The sequence below is a fragment of the Macaca nemestrina genome, chromosome 16, assembly GCF_043159975.1.
Source record: "Macaca nemestrina isolate mMacNem1 chromosome 16, mMacNem.hap1, whole genome shotgun sequence".
Lineage (NCBI taxonomy): Eukaryota > Metazoa > Chordata > Mammalia > Primates > Cercopithecidae > Macaca > Macaca nemestrina.
The window spans coordinates 82,699,072-82,717,694 of NC_092140.1; the positions used below are offsets into that span (position 1 = coordinate 82,699,072).

The following is an 18,623-nucleotide window of genomic DNA, read 5'->3' on the forward strand; positions in this document are numbered from 1 at the left end:
TTATCTATGATTATGTTGTATGAATCTTATTTGAATATAAATATAAAGACAGTTGTAAATATTGTTAAATGGGAATAGAGCTGCTTATGGGTACATCAGTAAACTCACTGATTAAAATTGGATCAGGCAGATTAAAAAAAGTTCAAATTAAGACAGAATTCACATATGCTGTATATTAGGTGTAAGTGATCTGATTTATATTGTAAAGAGTATATAGCCATGTATCCAATATACTATTCAAGATATGGAACATCTCGAAAGCAGGGATTATGTGGGAAAGATCTTTTGGATTTCTGACTTTCCTGGACAGTGTGTTCAGCTCCCTGATAGGACTTGTTGGCAGCTGAATCCTGATGCCCCTCCACCTACCTTCTCATGTTTCTTGAGACTTCCAGCGCTGTTTATTGCATCTTTAGTCTGCTGATCCTCACCATAAACAGTTTTTGCCAGATTAGAGGCCATTTCTTTCACTTCCCCAGGCAGGGGCTATTTCAGTCTTTTCCTTCTCAGTAGTTTGTTGTTGGTTTACTAGTTTCAAATGATCTTTCCTCACAATGAACACACATGGTAGTCAGACTTCTCCACTCCCACCAGAAGCACTCCATAAACCTTTGTTTATAAATCTTGCCAGCACAATCCTGGGTGATGAGTAGGGAGCAAGGAATGAGCTTTGCTTTTGTGGATGGGAACCTTGGAGAAAGTGAAGTTAAACAGTTTCCTGGCTAATGAGTCTGACACCAACAAGGATTATATGACCCAGTGTATGTCATTGGTTTGAGTTTTTTTCCCTCTAGCAGGAGAGAGAATATGGTAGAATTGGGGAGGCAGTTATCTTATGTTTTTAAGCCTCTTGATTTTTCTCACCTCTACTTGAGAGGCTACTCCACAGGCCAGGTGTGAGGAAGCAAAGGCTGAGAGTAGGACACAGCAAGTGGGAAAAGACATAGAGAAATTTGATTTGAGAAGCCTGAGGTCTTGGTGATATTTTTAGGAATTAGGAACAAGGAAGCGAGAGCGAAGGGTCAAAAATGGACCAAAAAAGTCAAAACAACAGTTCTTCATACTTCTTACATTTTTCTGTTCACATTTCTTGCAATTTTATCTTCAGCAACTTAAGAGTTTAATTTAAATATAGGTTAACATTTTTAAATTTGACTTTCAGGATCAAAAAGATGATCATGAAAAAGTTATAACAAATTGAGAGAGGCAGAGCAAGATGGCAAAATAGAAGCCCCCAGTGATCATCCACCCTGCAGGAACACCAAATTGAACAACCGTCCTCACAGTAAAGCCCCTTCGTAAGAACCAAAAATCAGGTCAGTGATCAGAGTATCTTGTTTTAGCATATTAAGGAAAGAGGCACTGAAAAAGGTAGGAAAGACAGCCTTGAATTACCTACACCACCCCTCCCCCATCCCTCACCAGCAGCCAGGGAAATGTAGAGAGAGAATCTGTTTGCATAGTAGGGGGAGAGTGCAGTGACTGTGGGATTTTGCATTGGAACTCAGTGCTGCCTAGTCATAGTGGAAAGAAACATGGGGCGGAACTCAGCTGTGCCCATGGAGGGAGCATATAGATGAGTCCTAGGGAGAGGCAAATTGTCCATCCCAGCAGTTGGAACCTGAGTTCCAGTAAGCCCTGTCACCGTGAGCTAAAGTGCTCCAGAGTCCTAAATAAACTTGAAAGGCAGTCTAGGCCACAAGGACTACAATTCCTAGGCCAGTCCTGGTACTGTACCGGGCAGGGAGCCAGTGGACTTGGGGTGCATGCAACCTAGGAAAACACCAGCTTGAGGTAGTCAAGGGAATGTTTGAGTCACTCCCCCAGCCTCAAGCAGCATGGCTCACAGCTCCAAGACAGGCTCTTTCTCTCCACTTGAGGAGACGAGGGGAAGAATAAAGAGGATTTTATCTTGCAACTAGGATACGGGCCCAGCCACAGTAGGAAAGACTACCAGGCAGAGTCCTGAGGCTGCATTCCAGGCCCTAGCTGCTTGATAACATTTCTAAGCACACCCTGGTCCAGGGAGGAACTCTCTGTCTTGAAAGGGAGGACCCAGTCCTGACAGGATGTATCGCTTTCTAACTGAAGAGCCTTTGGGCCCTGAATAATCAGCAGTGATAGCCAGGCAGTACTTGCTATAGGCATTGGGGGAGACTCAGAGCTGCGCCGGCTTCAGGAGTGACCCAGCACATTTCCAGCTCTGGAGGTTATGAGAAGACATCCCTTCTGCTTGAAGAAAGGAGAGGAAACAGTAAAGGAGACTTTGTCTTGCAGCTTGGGTACCAGCTCAGTGGGATAGATCACCAAGCAGGCTCCTGAGATCTCTTATTCCAAGCCTTGGCTCCTGGACAGCATTTCTAGACCTGCTCCGGGCCAGAGAGGAGCCTACTGCCCTGAAGGGAGAGACTCAGGACTGGCAGCATTCAACAAAGCTGACTGAAGAGCCAATGGTCCTTGCGTGAACATCAGTGATAGCCAGGCAATACTTGCCCTAGGCCTGAGGTGTGGTGGCCATAGGGAGAGACTCCTCTGCTTGAGGAAAGGGGAGGGAAGAATGGGGAGAACTTTGTCTTTTGGCTTGGATGCTAGCTCAGTCCACAGTAAATAGAGAACCAGGTAGATTCTCAAAGTTTCCAACTCCAGGCTGTGGCTCCTGGATGATGTCTCTGGACATGCACCCCAGGGGCAGGGGGAACTTGCCTGAACTTCCTGAAGGAAAGGACACAAGCCTGGCTGGATTCACCACCTGCTGATTGTGGAGCCCTTAGGTCTTGAGTGAACATAGGTGGCAGCCAGGCAGTGGTCACTTCAGGTCTTGGGTGAGACCCAGGGCTATGCTGGCTTCAGGTCTGACCCAGAGCAGTCCAAGGGATGTTGGCCTCAGTGGTGCTTGTGCCACCCCTACCCCAGTTCCAGGAAGCTCAACACAGGGAAAGAGACTCCGTTTGTTAAAGAAAAATAAGGGAAAAGAGTTTTTGCCAGGTAATCCAGAGAATTCTCCCGGATCTTACTCAAGACAATCAAGGTGGTATCTCTATGAGCCTGCAAGAGCCACAGTATAACTGGGCTGAAGATGTACCCTAAAGCAGATACAGCTGCAGTGAGCAAAGTCTTAGATCACAACACCCAAGTCTCTTTGAATACCTGGGAAGCCTTTCCAAGAAGGACAAGTACAAAAAAGCCCAGATTGTGAAGACGAAAATAAATACCTAATTCTCCAATGCTTAGACACTGATAAATATCCAAAAGCATCAAGACCAAATAAAATAAATAAGGCACCATTGACCAATCCCAGAGAGAGAGAGATATGTGACCTTCCAGACAGAATTCAAAATATCTGTTTTGAGGAAGCTTGATGAAATCCAACATAACACAGAGAAGGAATTCGGAATTCTATCAGATAAATTTAGTAAAGAGATAGAAATAATTAAAATAATCAAAATTTCTGGAGCTGAAAAGTGCAATTGGCATACTAAAGAACGCATCAGGGTCCCTTAATGGCAGAATTGATTAATGAGAACAAAGAATTAGTGAGCTTGAAGACAGGCTATTTGAAATTACATGGTCAGAGGAGACAGAAGAAAAAAGAATGAAAAACAAAGGATGCCTACAGGGTCTAGAAGATAGCCTCAAAAGGGCAAATCTAAGAGTTATTGGCCTTAAATAGGAGGTAGAGAAACAGAGAGAGGTAGAAAATTTATTCAAAGGGATAATAACAGAGAACCTCCCAAACCTAGAGGATGCAGTATACAAGAAGGTTATAGAACACCAAGCAGGTTTAATGCAAAGAAGTACCCCAAGGCATTTAATAATCAAACTCCCAAAGATCAAGGATAAAGAAAGGATAAAGATCAAGGATAAAGAAAGCAGCAATATAAAGGAAACAAATAACATACAAAGGAGCTCCAATCCATCTGGCATCAGACTTCTCAGTGGAAACCTTACAATCCAGGATAGAGTGACATGATATATTTAATATGCTGAAGGAAAAAAAAACCCAAAAACTTGTATCCTAGAGAGGTCAAGCAAAATGGCGGAATAGAACTTCATCAGTGGTCCCTCTGGCAAGCCCACCAATTTAACAACTATCTACACACAAAAAAAAGCACCTTCATAAGAACCAAAAATCAGGTGAGCACTCACAGTACCTGGTTTTAACTTCATATCACTGAAAGAGGCACTGAAGAGGTAGAAAACATAGCCTTGACTCCTGACACCATCCCACTCCCATCCTTCTGGCAGATGCAGCATGGTTCAGAGAGTGTCTCTGGTCACTGGGAGAGGAGAGTACACAAACTGTGAGACACTGAACTCAGTGCTGTCCTATTATAATGAGCAGAAAGAAAATTAACCCAACTCAGCTGTTGCCCACACACAGAGGGAGCATTTAAACTAGCTCTAGCCAGAGGGCAATTCCTGATCCCAGTGGTGGAAAGCTGAATTTTCCCAAACCTCACCACTGTGGGCTAAAGTGCTCTTGGGCTCTAAATAACCTTCAAAGGTATCCTGGGCCACAAGGATTGCAACATATAGGTGAATCCTAGGGATGAACTGGGCCCAGAATTAATCGACTGAGGGGTGGGGGCATGGGACCTCTGACACACCACCTGGGGCAGCTAAAAGAGTGCTGGCATCACCCCTACCCTAACCTCAGGCTGCACAGATCGTGGCTCTAAAAGAGACACCTTCCTTCTGCTTGAGTAGAGGATAGGGAAGAGTGGGGAGGACTTTGTCTTGCATCTTGGATCCCAGCTCAGTTACAGCAGGATAGGGCACTGGTCAGAGTTGCAAGGCCTATTTTCCAGGCCCTAGTTCCCAGATGACATTTCTAGACATGCCCTGGGCCAGAAGGGAAACTGCTGCCTTGAAAGGAAGGACCCAGTCCTGACTGCATTCATTACCTGCTAACTGCAGAGCACTTAGGCCCTGAATAACCAGCAGCAATACCCAGGTACTATGTCAAGGGCCTTGGGTAAGACTCTGAGACTTGGTGAGTTCAGGTCAGATTCAGCACATTCCCAGCTGTGGTGGCTATGGGGCAAGAATAAATAATCACCTGAAGGTACAAAACTCGCTAGTAAGTACACAAGAAAACACAGAACACTAACACTGTAACTGTGGTGTAAACTACTCTTACCCTAAGTAGAAAGACTAAACGATGAACCAACCAAAAGGAATAACTACAACAACTTTTCAAGATATAAACAGTAGAATAGGATATAAAATCGAAACAACAAAAAGTTAAAATGCCAGGGAATAAAGTTAAGGCACAGAGTTTTTATTAGTTTTCTTTTTGCTTGTTTATTTATTCAAAGTGTTGTTATCAGCTTAAAGTAATGAGTTATAAGATAGCATTTGCAAGCCTCATGTTAACCTCAAACCAAAAGAAATGAATACACAAAAAAATAAAAAGCAAGAAACTAAATAATAATATCAGAGAAAATCACCTTCACTAAAGGAAGACAGGAAGGAAAAAAAGAAGGAAGAGAAGACCACAAAACAACTAGAAAACAAATAACAAAATGGCAGAACTAAGTCCTTACTTGCCAATAATAACATTGAATGTAAATGCACTGAACTCTCCAATCAAAACATACAGAGTAGCTGAATGGATAATAAATAAACAAACAAACAAATAAGACCTACTGATCTGTTCACTACAAGAAACACACTTTACCTATAAAAACACACATAGACTGAAAATACAGGGTTGGAAAAAAGATATTCCATGCCAACAGAAATGAAAAAAAGCAGGAGACGCTATACTTATATCAGACAAAATAGATTTCAAGAAAGAAATTATAAGAGACAAAAAAACTCACTATATAATAATAAAGGGGTCAGTTTAGTAAGAGGAATTTTAAATATATATGCACCCAATCTTGGAGCACCCAGATATATAAAGCAAATATTATTAGAGCTCAAAAGAGAGATAGGCCCCAATACAATAATGGCTGGAGAGTTCAACACCCCACTTTCAGCACTGGACAGATCACCAAACAGAGAATCAACAAAGAAACATCCGAATTAATCTGCGCTACAGACCAAATGGATCTCATAGCTATTTACAGAACATTTCATCCAACAGCAGCAGAATACACATTCTTCTGTTCAGCACGTGGATCATTCTCAAGGATAGACCATATGTTAGGCCCCAAAGCAAGTCTTAAAAAGTTCAAAACAATTGAAATAATATTAACTATCTTCTCTGACCACAAAGAAATAAAACTAGAAATTAATAAGAAGAGGAATTTTGGAAACTTTACAAACACATGGAAATTAAACAATATGCTCCTGAATCACCAGTGAGTCAGTGCAAAATTTTCTGTTTTCTTTTTTTGAGACAGAGTCAATTTAAATTTTTCTTTTCCTTCCTTCCTTCCTTCCTTCCTTCCTTCCTTCCTTCCTTCCTTCCTTCCTTCCTTCCTTCCTTCCTTCCTTCCTTCCTTCCTTCCTTCCTTCCTTCCTTCCTGCCTTCCTGCCTTCCTGCCTTCCTGCCTTCCTGCCTTCCTGCCTTCCTGCCTTCCTGCCTTCCTGCCTTCCTGCCTGCCTGGCTTCCTGCCTGCCTGCCTGCCTGCCTGCCTGCCTGTCTGTCTTTCTTTCTTTTTCTTTCTTTCCTTCTTTCTTTCTATTTTGAGACAGGGTTTCACTGTATCACCCAGGCTGGAATGCAGCAGCACAATCTTGGCTCACTGCAACCTTCACCTCCTGGAGCTCAAGTGATCCTCTCACCTCAGCCCCCCAAGGAGGTGGGACCCATGGACATGCACTGCCACCCCCAGCTAATTTTTGTATTTTTTGTAGAGATGGATTTTTTTCATGTTGCCCAGGCTGGTCTCAAACTCCAGGGCTCAAGCAATCCACCTGCCTTGGCCGCTAAGAGTTCTGGAATTACAGGTGTGAGCCATCACACCTGGCCTAAATTTCGTAAATGAAAATTGAAGCACAATATACTAAAACCTATGGGAAATAGCAAAATAAGTACTAAGAGGGAGGTTTATAGCAATAAGTGCCTACATCAAAAAGGTAGAAAAACTTCAAATAACCTAAACATGCATCTTAGAGAACTAGAAAAGCAGAGCAAAAGAAACCCGAAATTAGTAGAAGAAAATAATAATAAATATCAGAGCAGAAATAAATGAAATTTGAAATGCAAAAAATACAAAAGATTAATGAAAAGTTGGTTTTTTAAAAAGATAAATAAAATGGACAAATCTTTAGCCTAAGAAAAAAAGAGAGAAGACTCCAACAAAATCGGAGATGAAAAAGGAGACATGAATATACCAAAAATAAAAAGCAAGAAACTAAATAATAGTATCAGAGAAAATTACCTTCACTAAAGGAAGACAGGAAGGAAAGAAAGAAGGAAGAGGAGGCATATAGTATGACAGATGCACATCATACTGAATGGGGAAAAACCGAAACCAATACTGCAGAAATTCAAAGAATCATTAGAGGCTCCTAGAAGTAACTGAATGCCAATAAATTGGAAGACCTAGAAGAAATGGATAAATTCCTAGACACACACAACCTACCAAGATTGAACCATGAAGAAATCCAAAACCTGAACAGACTAACAAGTACCTAAATCTAAGCCATAATAAAAGGTCTCTCAGTAAAGAAAAGCCAGGGACCCAATGGCTTCACTGGTGAGTTTTACCAGATATTTAAAGAAGAACTAATACCAATCCTACTCAAACTATTCCAAAAAATAGAGGAGGAGGGAATACTTCAAAATGCATTATATCAGGCAGTATTACTCTGCTATCAAAGCCAAAGACATCAAATAAAGAAAACTACAGGCCAATATCCCTGATGAACATTGATGCCAAAATCCTCAACAAAATACTACCAAACTAAATTCAACAGCATATTACAAAATCATTCATTGTGACCAAGTGGGATTTATCCCAGAGACGCAAGGATGTTCAATATGCACAAATTAATCAATATGATATATCAACAGAATGAAGGAAAAAAGCCATATAATCATTTCAGTTGATGTGGAAAAAACATTTGATAAAATTCAACATGCCTTCCTGATAAAACCCTCAAAAAACTGGGCATAGAAGAAATACCTCAACATAATAAAAGCCATATAGTATGACAGATGCACATCATGCAGAATGGAGAAAAACTGAAAGCCTTTCCTCTAAGATCTGGAATATGACAGGGATGCCCACTTTCACCAATTTTATTCAAAATAGTACTCAAAGTCCTAGCTAGAGCAATCAGACAAAAGAAAGAAGTAAAAGACATTCAAATTGGAAGGAAGAAGTCAAATTATCCTCATTGCAGATGATATCATCTTACATTTGGGAAAACCTAAAGACTCTACCAAAAAGCTATTATTAATAGAATTGATAAACAAATTCAGTAACATTGAAGGATACAAAATCAAGATACAAAAATCAGTAGCATTTCTATATGCCAACAACGACTAATCTGCACAAGAAATCAAGAAAGTAATCTCATGTACAATAGCTAAAAATAAAATAAAATATCTAATAATTAAATTAACCAAAGAAATGAAAGATCTCTACAATGAAAACCATACAACATTGGTGCAAGAAATTATAGGGGACACCAAAAAATGGAAAGATATTCCATCCAGTTCATGGGCTAGAAGAATCAATATTATTAAAATGCCCATACTATACAAAGCAATCTACAGATTCAATGCAATCCCTATCAAAATACCAATGACATTCTTCACAGATATAGAAAAATAATTATAAAATTATATGGAACTGTGGAAGACCCAGAATAGCCAAAGCTATCTTGAGCAAAAAGAACAAAATTGGAGGAGTCACATTATCTGACTTCAAATTATTCTACAGAGCTATAGTAACCAAAACAGCAGGTACTAGCATAAAAACAGACACATAGACCAATGGAACAGAATAGAGAACCCAGAAACAAACTTTGTGGGAAACAAGTTTACTGCGCCCAGGCTCTGGAGCCAGGCTGTCTTTGTTTGAACCATGGCTTTGCCATTAACCTTGGGTAAATAGCCATATCTCTGTGGACCTTAGCATCCTCATCTGTAAAATGGAGGAATAAGGATACTTCTCTCATAGGGTTATATAAATGAGTAAATGACATGATGAATGAAAAGGGTTTAGCAACAGTGCATGTATGAGGCAGGTTAGATGTTGCAACTATCAAATCCCACAGTGTAGTCATGATGGTAAGGAGATGAGGTGAACCGTGAGCCAGCCAGTAGCATGGCACATAGTATGTCTTAGCTTAGTAAGTGTTAATTTTTGTTTTCCATGTGGTACACAGTAGGCATGCAACAAAAATTTGCTGGATCAAGTGGAAAAAAAAAGAAAAAGTTATAAATAAGACACCAAATTTTCTGGGAAACCCTCCTTCCTCACTCCAAACTTTCCTCTCTCCAAATATTGTTCTTTAACTGATTGACTTTGTTGAAACAGGCACATTTGGTTATTAGGGGAAATATATGGTTAGAAGCTTAGGAAATTGTGACAAAGGATTTTCCATGCTTTCAGCAATGGGAGGTGTAGTCATCCAGTGTGTTAAACTTTGTAAAAAGGAATTGTGGGACTGGTTTTGCCCCTGCCCTGTCTCTCTAGTCAGAACCAAGAGATGACTGTGATTGGAAATGGTACCACTCAGCAGCTGTTCTTATTGGCTGGCTCACAGTTCACCTCATCTTACCATAATGACTACACTGTGGGATTTGACAGTTGCAACATTTAACCTGCCTCAAAAGCGCTTCCTCACTTCCAGGGAGTTCCACTGTCACTCCCTTAGTTTGCTGTAAGATGTAACCACAGCTTTAATTATTAGTCTTGAGAGAAACAGGGTGGTGGTATCACGACTCCATCTACTCAGCTATGAACGAACAACCCAGTTCTTTACGACTAACTCCCAAAACAAACGTCAAACCCCAAAGCATGAATAAAATAGCTATATTCATCATGCAACACAACCAGGGCATGCTTCCCTGTTTTCGCTCCTTGTGTAGTATCTTTACATTCATCTAAAGCTTGAGTACAACATTTCCTGGTGCTTTCTTCTGACTCATGAAAGCATCCACTTAATCCCCTGTAGACAACAGGATTCTATTTAGCTGTAATTGTGAAAAAGGCATCATTAAGGTTGCTAAGCAGCAGAAATTGGTTTACTGGAAACAACTTTCTGTGAGGAAAGTACCCCTTGTTTTCCCAAGGATTTGTGTCTTGTTGATTGACTTTCTAAGCGAATTCTGCAAAAGATTTTCCCATTATACCTATGGGAGGACTGGGAAGTCAAAGTGGTAGAGAAAGACTCAATGTTAGAAAGTGGATGAGACAGTCTTAAGCAATTAAGGGACCATGTTTCTTTGTCCAGAAACCTCGAATTTAGGAAATCTGAAGCCCTGCTTGGCTGTGTGTCCTTTGCCCTGCTGTCAGGCCTCATTATGGGCTCCACCAGGATGAGGAAGGAACTCAGAGACAGAGAAGGGACATGTTTCATGCTGGGATGGCGATCAGTCAACCCAGGAAAGGATGTGGACTTGAGCAAACCTAGTGACTTGAAGTATCACAGTTGCCAAACTCATTTAGTTTAATTATCTAGACTAGCAGTTACGCTCATGGGACCATGAAGGTAAGAAAAACAGTAAAGCTACCTGTATAAGTGTATGTGTTGGGGGAAAACCATTGGCATTTATTGAATGATTAATATGTGATAGTTTTAAACTTTTTTTTGTATACAAAAATGAATACTATTAGTTTTACACTCTTTAAAGATGAGAAACCAAGGCTCTGAGAGGGTACATTCATGTATACAGTTACCTGTAAGTTAGCAGCGATGGAATTTGAACCCTGGCAGCCAACACACCCGTCTGCTGGACTATCCAAGGCCCTCAGTCTTAGATGATTGTGCCCATGGGAAAACTATGGCCCCAAGCTACTAGATCTTTCCTTTTTTGAAAGGAGCCAGCTTATTTTTCAAATTTTTAATGAAAAATATCTGAATTTTTAAATTGTTGGCAATATCTTTAAAAAATTTTTAAATCTTATTTCAGGTAAACTATTGAGTATAAGCTGAGTGTAGCATAGGATTACTTCCTTCTTTCCCAAAATCATTAAGTCATTGGTCAAGCTGCAACTCTGTGCGTATGTAGGGATAAACCTGGACCAAGGAAGGGGAAATGTAAACAGGAACCCACATTTCAGGAAATAGCCTTTGAGGAAGCTTCGCAATATTGGGTTATCAGAGGCAGTTTGACCTCCTAGGCTTTGCTAGTTTTACCAGAAACCTAGGGAGAATGTGGGTCAAGATTTCAGATTTGTGATGGAGTAGAGTCTAGACCTGCCTGTTTAGGCCAGAATGCTATAATCCTATAGTTCAAAGATTCCCAACCAGCCACATAGTGGTATGTGGTCAGTGGGTCACATGTGAGCTGAAACACTGAACCTCTCAGTCCTCAGGGGTCTAGGTAGTTTCCGTGGTCATGAGGCCACTCAGGTGGTCATGTGTGGCCGTAAGAAGATTCTCCTTTCAACTTAACCTATGTTGCAGATGTTATAATTTTTAATAAATGCATGACAGGAAGTTAGAAAGTTGTGAAGCAATACTATGGTCTGTTTCCTATGTAATGTGGATTGTCCTGACTTACCCACCAAGTGAATGGGATCTATATCTCTATATAAATTCTTCAGTGTAACTTTTCTGCTCTTCTGCTCATCTGGATAACAGGATATCCTCCTCTGGGTTTTTCCCAACATATTCATGAAGGTTTTCATTAAAAAAAAATCACTACATTTCATTCATTCATCCCTTCTAGTTCTCTTCCTGACCACCAATATCACATAGCAATTTGCTACTATTTGGTATCAATTCATTCAATCGTGGCTTGTTTAGAAAGGTCGCTGGGCAAGGGCATGGGGCCTACCAGGGTTACGAGCTTGTCTCAGTCTGCCAGGAATATTCCTGATTTTAACACTGAAGTCTTGTGTCCCAGAAATCTCCTCAGTCCTGAGTAAGCCAGGATGGTTGGTCACCATAGGTCTAGCACAGAGGTAGAGTTGTAATCACAGACAGAAAGAAAGACCCTTTTTTGTATGAGTACGTAGTTTGGGGAGGAGGGAAGGAGGAGGAGAATTTGGCTTCAAATGGATAGGTAGGTGTAGGGATGATGGGTGGGATTTCACACAAAATAACCTCATTTTTTCTTTCCTGGATAGACATAAGGTCATCTGCAGACAGGAAGGTGGGCTGATGGTAGAAGAATTGTCACTTAACAAATCCTACTTCTTAACACATCCTTTTAAAACAACTCAAAAACAACTTAGGTGCATTTATATGCTTTGCATGAATGTACTCTGTCATTTCTGTGAGGAAGCAAATTATTACAAATAGTTACAAAAATGAAATAGTTATATATTTATTTTTTCAAAAACAAAAGGCAAATTCCAAAGGTATAATCTAAGATGAGGCATCATGATCACTAGAGGTGCCTGTTCCCATGACTGCCATGCTTTAATCCACTTGCCCTCAACTGTGTACCATCCTCTGGCTCCCCATCCCTCACATCCTAAATAAGACACCTAGCTTAAGTAACAATTTACTCACTTAAAAGTGGGAAAATGTGGTCATTATTGAGGGAGTGTAGCACCAAAATCTGTATCAGTCAAGGTTTTACAGAGAAGGAGAACCAATAGGATATGTATGTATGTATGTATGTATGTATGTATGTATGTATCTATCTATCTATCTATCTATCTATCTATCTATCTATCTACCTACCTACCTACCTATCTATCTAGATATTTAAGAAGGGATTTATTATAGAAATTGGCTTATGCAATTATGGAGGGACAATATGCCGCCTGCAAGTTGAAGACCCAAGAAAGCTGGTAGTATAATTCAGTCCAAGGCCAAAGGCCTGAGAACCAGTGGGGGAATGCTGTTAGTGTAAACCCTGGAGTCTGAAGGCCTGAGGACAAGGAGTTCTGATGTCCGAGGGCAGAAGATGGATGTCCCAGCTGCAGAAGAGTAGAATCTGAACTGTGGCCCTTGTCAAAGACCCACTGGAGGGCAGACACTGGCAGACTGTGGGAGAAGCTGAGGATAGGGTGAGTGAAACTCCACAGGTGACCTTGGACAACTGCCTAACCTTTCTGTGCCTCTGCGTGTATATCTGCAAAGTGGAGTGGTGGACTATGTGAGCCCCAGAGTTCCTCATGCATTCTAGAATTGCAGACTTTTTGAGGGATTGTAAGAGGAAAGAAGCAGTTACAGAAACACAATTTTAAAATGCTAGGTCTTTGGTATTTTAAGCCAAGGAATTGGCCAGGGGTATCTGAAAAAAAAAAATAGGATTATGAATAAGATGGAACCAGGCAGCACCCTAAAAGTTTGTGACAAAGGAAGCCTCAATCTTCACATCAGAAGCAAACTTCTCACTGTATACCTTTATATTTTATAAAACATGGTCACGTGAAACAATAGCTTGCAGACTGGGAAGCACTTGAACATAATAGTATTTTATTTGATCCTCATACACTCTTGGAAGACAGAAAGCATTGTTTTTACTCTATCCACTTTATGAACAAGGAAAATGAGTTTCCAAGTAGTTAAGGTCACAGAGCTGAGTACTGGACTCTGTTCTTACGTATTTCTGTACCCTCCATAGAGAATGGGGTCAGTGGGGTCTTATCCTTGAGCCGCCGTGTCAGAAGTGGGAGCCCTGGGCATGGAGCCTTAGGGACTTATGGAACACATTATGTCCTCACTAGGCTGGAGCAGGGACTATGGTTGTGGATGCCATAGTTGGCCTGCTCTGGAAAGGGTTTCCTTTATCTCCACCAAAGAGATATCACCAAAGATCTGGGGGTAGCTTGGCCAGTCTGTGTGCTGACTCTCTGCTGGAGCTGTCTCCTAATCAGGTCACTGCTAGAGTTCTTCTTCCTAAATGTCCCAGTGCAATGACTTTGGTGCTCTGGCTTGTGGGATTTGTCAATCTAAGAGTCCAGAGTCTACGAGGACTTCTGCTTCTCTATTATATGCTGCTGTGTGAAGCTAAATGCTACTGTACCAGTTTTGTTGCTGTTTGGATTTTTTTTTTTTGTTCCCAGATTATTGTTCCAAAAGTAGACCTAGGATATATTCTTATACATTTGAATTTAATTAAGAACCTTTTTCTCAATGACATAAATATGGTTTTACTCTTTCCAGCCAGGCCAGACAAAGATGCCTGAAGACAGATTTCTAAATGATGCTGTGTGACAATTTCTCTGTTCTTTTTAAATATTGTAACTAAGTAGCCCTGCTCTGAGATGGTGATTTATGACTTTCACATGCTGTCCTGTACCACTCTCTGATCACAAAGGAATACGTAGAAACTCACCAAAGCAATTGCTCTCAGGTGTCAAAATGGAGTCACGTTGCCCCTTCTAACCTCACGAGGATCCTTATGGGATTCAGGATGATCACATTTTCAGTATTCTGAGGACTGTATCCGTATGACCCCAGCCATACTTAACCACTCCATGACTTGGGGGAGTTGGTAGCAGGATTAAATTTTTCATACCATGCCTATTACTGATGTATTTGACCTGTTGAGCCTCCAACAGCATTGAAGACTCCACTTTTTGTGTTCCAACAGGACTAAGACCAGAAGCAAATGTGCTATTTTGTCCTGCCATTTCTCTGCTGAGCAACAGCTCACCCTTGGAACTGCTGCTGCCTAAAGAACATGAGAAGATTCAGGAATGCTAACAATACTTACCTACATATCCCATGCCCTCTGCCCTTGCCCATTGTAACAGCCTCACCACTTGAGTCAGTAAGAGCCCACACTTGTTCAGTACATCTTGGTGCTCACTTCAGCTGTGGGTTCGGATTTAAATATCCAGCTCAGGGGATGCCTCTTTGGTGCATGTCATAATCAGGAGAAGGATGTCTCTCTTTGGATTCTGGAACTGACTCTATTTGTAGTGAAGAGTTTGGGGAACATCAATAATGGGATGGCAGCATTCATTCATTCATTTATGCCTCTAACCAGCCTTCCCTCACATAGTGAATGAGTACTCAATACGTGCCCTGTGCTAAGCTGAGTACTGTTCAATGGTGAACAAACAAGACATGGTCTTAAGGAGGAGTTCCTATTTCAACAGAGTAGCCCAAGGAACTTCGACCACTTTTGCTACAGGTGTATTAGTTGCTGCCAAGAGTCTGCAAGTGTTCATGGGCCTCATTAAGCTCTGCCTTCCTTCTGCTTTTTGGAGTCTGGCCCTTGGTTGGCCTTGAACGAAGAATGGGGCCCTCAAAGTACCACTGTCAGCACTCTCCAGATGAGTACTACCCTGGGAGGGGCCAGGGCATGAGGAGGGCCAGGGTGTGGGGCCCTCTGAAGGCTGTGTCATCCCAGGCTTCAGCCACAGAGGTTTTATTACGGAGGAAAGCTGAGCTGTGAGCACGTTGCTAGGCTGTGGCTATTTATTTTTATAAACGAGCCTTGTGCTTAATTTAGAAACCTGCTTTTTCTTTTTCTTTCTTCTTTCCAGCATCATCTGGCTGTCTGGCACCATCAAAGAATTGCATTTCTGACCAAGAAGAGCTTATGGGTGGATGGGGGTGGGATGGAGGCTGGGAAGAGGACTGATGCCAGCCAGCTGCCTCATGGTGTGCTGGAAACACGTGGCCATGCCATTAGCATCCTGTTGGGTTTCTGGATGAGTTTCATCTGTGACACCTACATAGTCCTCGCTTGGATCAGCAAGATAAAAGGCAGCCCTGGTGTTAGTGCCTCCTCTGATGAGCCACACACCAGAATCCAGCAGAGCAGAAGGCAATGCCACGCAGAAGAGGACCAAAGTCAGGTGCCAGAAGCAGGTGACATCTCCACTCTCAGTTCTTTGGAGGCAGCTATTTTAATAGAACCACTTTACTGCAGCTATTTTGACATGAGGATATTTTGGTATGGCTCAAAAATTCAGCCGATAAATGTTCAGCTTTTTAAAAAATAAATGATGAGTAAAACAGGCATCTTGCAGGCCATCTGTGAGCTTTGCCTCAACCTTGATCTTCACCCCATTGTCAATCTTACCTCCAGGCATCAAGGGTATAAGGATTGGGAACAGATGAAGGAAAGGACTGGTAGAGGTTCAAAATGAAAGAAATAGCAGGTCAGGACCCCAGGAGGGTTGAGGGTCTTTTAAAGTAAAACAAAACAAACAAACAAACAAACAAAAAACAGGGTCAACCAAATTCAGAAATCAGGTAGAAGTCAGAGAAGGAATGAAAGATGGGAAATTGGTTATAAACCAAATACAGCGAGTCTGAATTTTGGCTTGTTTTGAGGCTGCTGTATCAAAACAGTTGTGTTGGAAGAGCTGCATGAAATTGTTGGGCAAGACATAGTCCACTCATGATTCAGATGAGCTCATTTTGCCTCTTCCATGGTCGATTTCTGACTCATAAATGTCTATACATTTCACTTTATGGCTTGTGTGAGCCTCAGTTTCCCCACATAAAATGAAGATGATGATGCCGGCCGTTCCTCTTCCCCACCTTTTGCTCTCCCTCCAAGTGACATGATAAGGAATGAGCCAGCATCTTGTAAACTGCTCCAGGCCACCTGGAGAAATGTGCTTGCGTAAATAGTCGGCATTAGTGTACGTGAGTCTTCTATGAGTAAAGAATTTCAGAGTCGGCAGCCGTCTCTGCCTGGTGATTCATGTGGGCACAATGATGCCCTTAGCTACAATGTATGGTGTGGGTGATGAATTTGTTCTTGTCATGGCAGAGGACTGAGTATTCTTTACCCAAATGCTACAGATTGAGTTTGCACGTGGGAATTAGATTAGCTCTGAAGAGAGCTGAAAGGAACCTGACATTTCTGCCTGCAATCTAGAGCTTCATTGTACAAACAACCGCAGCAGCATGTTTGTGCCCAACCATTGGCTTTCCTTTGCCAACAAAGAAAATCTTCTAAATTATTCTGCCATTTGTCAAACCTGCCAAAGTCCCTGGAGGCAGTTCTGGTATAACTGAAGGTGGAGAAAGAAAATATTCTCTCTACCAGGTTTCACTACTTCCTGTGTTGGTTGTTCACAAGGGGAGAGCTTCTGCATCACAGGATGAAGCTTCAGTGATTTAGACGTGGAATATCCTTCCAGGATTAGGGCAAGGAGGCCCCAGCCTCCAGAAGCCTGTCTTGCAGCTTCCGCGTGGCTGGGCAGCGGCCTTCCTTTGAGCCTTCAGGGTGGAAATGAAGGACATGTGTGTCTCTGCAGCACTTCCTGCTTTGGCTCATCCCTATTTTCAGAGCCAAAGCGCCATCTCCTCTGGTACAGTTAATCTTTGTTCCTGCCACTGACCCATCTATCTTTATTACTTTTCACCACGTCCTGGCCTTCAGATTTCTTATGGATTTCTTTCTCAGGCATTGTGTTTTGATTCCCTCCTCACATTTACTTCCAAGTGCCAAGAACAACTCTGTTCCGGCAGGAGGATATTATTTGGCTTAAAAGGGAGAATGAGCAGTGGCTTCTCCTCGTCAGCATTCTTTAGGTTTACATGGGAATTCATTCTGGGAACCATTTAGAGTCTCCTTCAAGCCTCTCCCCGACTGACAAAGTTTCTGTCCCAGAGAGTTCCTTTGCTTCCATTGTTTCTAAATGGATGATGAGAACCTTTCTTTCTGAGCCTGTGTAGAAGGGCTCAACACCCTTCCCCTCGTTAGTCCCCAGAGATCTTGGCTGAGTCCACAATGAATACACGTTGGGTATTGTTACCATTGTTACAGACTTCAGCATCAACTCCAGTATTTGATGGTCCAATACACCTTGAATCCTCTTCAAGAATGGTTAGTTTTTCCCACCTTTGAGAACCACACTCACCTTTTAGGGCAGCTCTTCCTAAGTGACTAACAAACACTCCCTGGTTGAGCTGGAGGGGACAGGTCCAGCCAACAATGGCTTCTCTGTTGACATCACTCAGGCCTTAATGACACAGACTAGGCACAACAGCTAGTGCCCTCATGGGTGCCTATTAATATTTTGGGTAAGTTGTGTTGTCCCATCCACCACTCTGTACAGTGATTCTGGAATTTGCTATTTGATACGAGTAAATGAAGAGATGGAAGGGGCTGTTCACCACTCAGGCTGCAAGCAAGCCTGTCGTGCCCATCTGCAAAGAGGACTCCTTGTGTGCCTCCAAAATGGCCTTGTCCTTAACTTGATCTGCTTGGACTGATTGCAAACAGTGGCTTAGCTTCCTCTAGACCAGAGGACATTCTGTGCTCCCAAAACAGAATGCTACACATGGGAACAAGGGAAAGGGAGGCTTTGAGAGGTCAGCCAGCAAGGTCCCTGCTTCAAGCCTAAAACCAGTGTACTTAGGTGAAGATTCAGCAGGATAAGGCTTTGCGAGGAATATCCCTAGCATGTCAAGGTGATCGCAGGTACGTGAATTGGCTCCTTTTGAGTCTTCCTACAACTCTTAGAGGCAAATAGGGCGGGTATTATTACTCTAGTTCTACCAAGGGAGAAACTAAGTTCTAGAAGTCAACTAAGGAAGTTATGTAACTTACTGGCAAACAGGACACAAGAAACCTCAAATTCCTGACATCTGTTCCAGTTTTTCCCATCACCCCATGT

At 41.9% G+C, this 18,623-nt stretch overlaps 1 protein-coding gene and 1 long non-coding RNA gene across 28 annotated transcripts in view; one reads left to right on the forward strand and one right to left on the reverse strand.

The window, feature by feature from the left end:
- LOC105491713 (uncharacterized) overlaps window positions 1–18,623 on the reverse strand; it is a 106,403-nt gene that overhangs the window by 72,043 nt on the left and 15,737 nt on the right. The gene's annotated exons all lie outside the window — the stretch shown is intronic.
- The window catches only part of LOC105491714 (uncharacterized), a 279,924-nt gene that overhangs the window by 63,816 nt on the left and 197,485 nt on the right, over window positions 1–18,623 (forward strand). For 9 of the 24 annotated variants that reach the window (XR_011614840.1, XM_071081394.1, XM_071081392.1 and 6 more), the window contains exon 1: window positions 15,995–18,427. The exons of 12 other annotated variants lie outside the window; for them this stretch is intronic. The gene's annotated coding sequence lies outside the window, so the exon portion shown is untranslated. Of the gene's footprint in view, window positions 1–14,626; window positions 15,608–15,994; window positions 18,428–18,623 lie in introns of those variants that run through there. 3 more of the 24 variants (XR_011614849.1, XR_011614853.1, XR_011614843.1) reach the window with 3 other exon arrangements.